This window comes from Ursus americanus, chromosome X, assembly GCF_024610735.1.
Source record: "Ursus americanus isolate L20-20 chromosome X, mUrsAme1.1.p, whole genome shotgun sequence".
In the NCBI taxonomy this organism is placed as follows: Eukaryota; Metazoa; Chordata; class Mammalia; order Carnivora; family Ursidae; genus Ursus; species Ursus americanus.
The window spans coordinates 28,105,314-28,108,619 of record NC_142164.1 but is presented as its reverse complement, the minus strand read 5'-3'; positions in this window follow the sequence as shown (position 1 = coordinate 28,108,619).

Sequence of the window (3,306 nt, the reverse complement as noted above, 5' to 3'; positions counted from 1 at the left end):
CTGGCTCTTTTGCTTTTTGAAGTCAGCAGAAGCAGAAACCACCCGAGGTTTCTGGGAACAGACTGATGGGGTCTGAAAAACTGAGGTTTGCTGGGAAGGGAGGTGGTGTCTGGGTCATTAAGGATAGTTGTTGTGGGGGGTGGGAGAGAGTAAAACTCTAGCCAATTACCCACTTCCCCACTCCTTTAAGCACTCAGGATGTTAATTGGCCTGGCGGCCTTTATGTAAAACAGGAGTATGTAAGCTTCTCCCAGCAGAAATCTGGGCATAATTATACTGAATTGTGCTTTTATTTTGTATTGGGGGGGTATGAGTTTCATCTGTGTAAGTTTCCCCCTTTGTGTCCTCCATGCGGCATTACTAGTCAAGTGGGACCAGTGGCCAGAGGTCTGCGTTTCTGCTTGCCCTCATTGCTGCTCCATCCACCCTGTGCCTGAAATACAAGTAGGGTGGGTAACCACACAGGCCCCAGGGCTCTCTAGGAGGAGCCCATCATGGTTTTAGAAAAGAATAGGCCGTGGCTGCCTCGATTTAATTACCAGATGTGATTAAATAATAAAAATATGTGAGCACTCAAATTATACCAGACTCTTCTTGGATGACTTTATGTCATTTCATTTAATCTTTCTAACAACCTGGTAAGATAGATCCTTATTATCCCTATTTTACAGTTGAGGATATAGACTTAATTAACTTACCTGGGTCACCCAGCTTGTATGTTGCAGATCTAGGATTTGAAATTGGATTTGAAATCTCATCCATCTGATTCTAGACAGCTGCTCCTAACCACTGCCTGATTTGAAGCACACAGGGTGACGTGCTCTTCCTGAATCCATTTCCTGCATCACACATCTTATTTTCTTAGATTCCACCATTTGAGATTCAGTCCTTTGGATCATGAAGGCTTTTCCTACCCCAAGATCCCTTTTTTCAAGGTATCTATCCAAAGGAGCAGCAATGGCTTAAGCACATTAGGTAACATTTGAGTGGAGGAAAATTGGTTATTAGCGAAGTTCCCTAAACAAAGGACATGGACAGTTGTTTCCTCAAGGTAATCAGTTTTGGTAAATCAGGGACACAAAGGTCCAAAGAAGAATAGATAAGGTCAAGTATCAATGTTATATTGGTATCCTCAGACATTTGCTACCACTTAGGAAGCCAACTCTTTGGGGCCTACTCCATTGCTCTTGCATTCCAGATGACTTAGTAGCGCATAAGGTAAACAGTACATTTTAATTCTCAGAGGCCCCTGACTTCACCTTCTGTAGCCTTCCTTGCTTCCTTCAAAGTTCCCTTTATTTCTCAAGATTACAGGAAGATTCAGTCAGGTTCATATATCCTAAGGGAGTTTTTCTCCCAGCAGGCTGAGTTAGCATGCTGTCATAGGTCCTTTGGTATTCTCTTTTTGCTGTACATTTTAATAGGTACTTGTTCAGATTAATCAACAATCTGTATGATGTAACAGTATGTTATTGAGTGCATGTTATATCCCAGACTCTGTACTAAGCACTTTCCATGCATGATCTCATAAAAGCCTCATGAGTCTGAGAACAAACTCTATCTCAGAAAGGCCATCTTGTTCGAAGTCACAAAGACAGTAGCAGAATGAGGGTTTAGGCCAAGTCTGACTTCGGAGTCTCATAACCATGCCTGGTGGTAGCTATAGTTAGAACATAATAATTGACGTAAATATAGAAATAGGGGCTCTGATAAAAGGTGGTAGGGTATTTGACCAACAACGTGGTCTGTGCTAACATTTTGCTGGTTCCTGTAGGGTAAGGATCAATGAAATGGCACACTTACAATAATCAAATAATAATAAACAACAATGATTGTTAGTATTTTATTATTTGTAGCAGTAGCTAACACCTCCCTCATTCAATGAACAAATATTCATTGAGTGCTTCCTATATGTCAAAGATTGGGCAAGGTTCTGGGGATACAAAAGTAAGCAAAAAATATGTGTTTCTTACTTTCTCATGCTTAAAGTTTAGTGGCAGAAACAGACATTAAACAATCGCTCTGATGACTATGTAATTACAGAGATAAGAGGTAAGGAGAGAAAGAACATGGTTCTCAGTGGGCAAATAAAAAAGAATGTGAAATAGATGATGGGTTGGGATCAGGAAAAGCTTCCCTGAAGAAGAGAAGTAAAGGTGTAAGGGTGAGTTGGAATGAAGCAGGTGAGGAGCAGGTGGGAGTTGAGCTGAAATGCACATCTCAGGGAGAGGAACCGCATTAGCATACGTCTTAAGGACTTGGTCCTATGCTAAGAGCATTGAGAAGTCACTGAAAGGTTTTAAGCAAAGACCTGCTGGGAGCGGATTTACATTTTAGTAAGATCACCGGAGTTGCTGCAGGGATAATGGATGGGAGGAGAGTGAAAGTCTAGGTCGGGACCAGTTAGCAATGTCCAGGCTAGAGATGATGACTTAAACCAGGGTCGTGGCAGTGGAGATGGAAACATATTTGGGAGGTGACGGATTTCTTGGGGGTGGTGCTGATAGGACTCGGTGATAGATTCAATAAGGAGGTGTGGGATGGGGAAGGGCAGTGATGCCATTTAATCTTCACAGCTACCCTTGAGCGAGATGTAACTATCCCTTCTTTTACGAAGAAGGAAACAGACTTCTCATGGCTTTAGCATAAAGACCACAGGCTTCCTAAGACCCTTGGGACATTCTCTCAGCCAAGCTCTATTGACTTGTGTATCCTGGTCTCTGCCATTATCCCTCTAGTTCTCTGTGCTCTAGCTACCGTTGCCTTTTAGTTATTTGCTCTGCCGTGCTCCTCCTAGTCTTAAAGCCTTTTCATATGCTGTTCACTTGACCTGAAATGCTTTTTTTCCTTTTCTTTGCCTGGCTTATCTTTCCTTGGGGAAACTTCTGACCTATGAGACTGGGTTAGGCCTTTAGGTTATCTGCTCTCCTAACACTCTGTACTTTTGCACTGATTACACTTGTATCTAGTTTTTTGTGTGATTATTTTTGGACAGTCCCTCCTACAAAACTGTAAGCTCTGGAGAAGAGATCTTGTCTGTCTTGTTTTATCTCCCTATTGCCAATGACTAGCATAGGACTCAACATAGAGTAAGGTGTTTCATACATGTTTGTTGAATGAATGACTGAAGCTTATACAGTCTAAGCTAACTTGCCTACTGTTAAACAGTAAGTGACTGTTCAAGACTTGGACTCAAGTCTACCCAAGAGGAAAGCCCAAGCCCTAACCACTATGCAAGACTGTCCCTGTTCATGTTTGCAACCGAAATGTCAAAGCCATACAACAATTGCTGAACAACTTAGAATC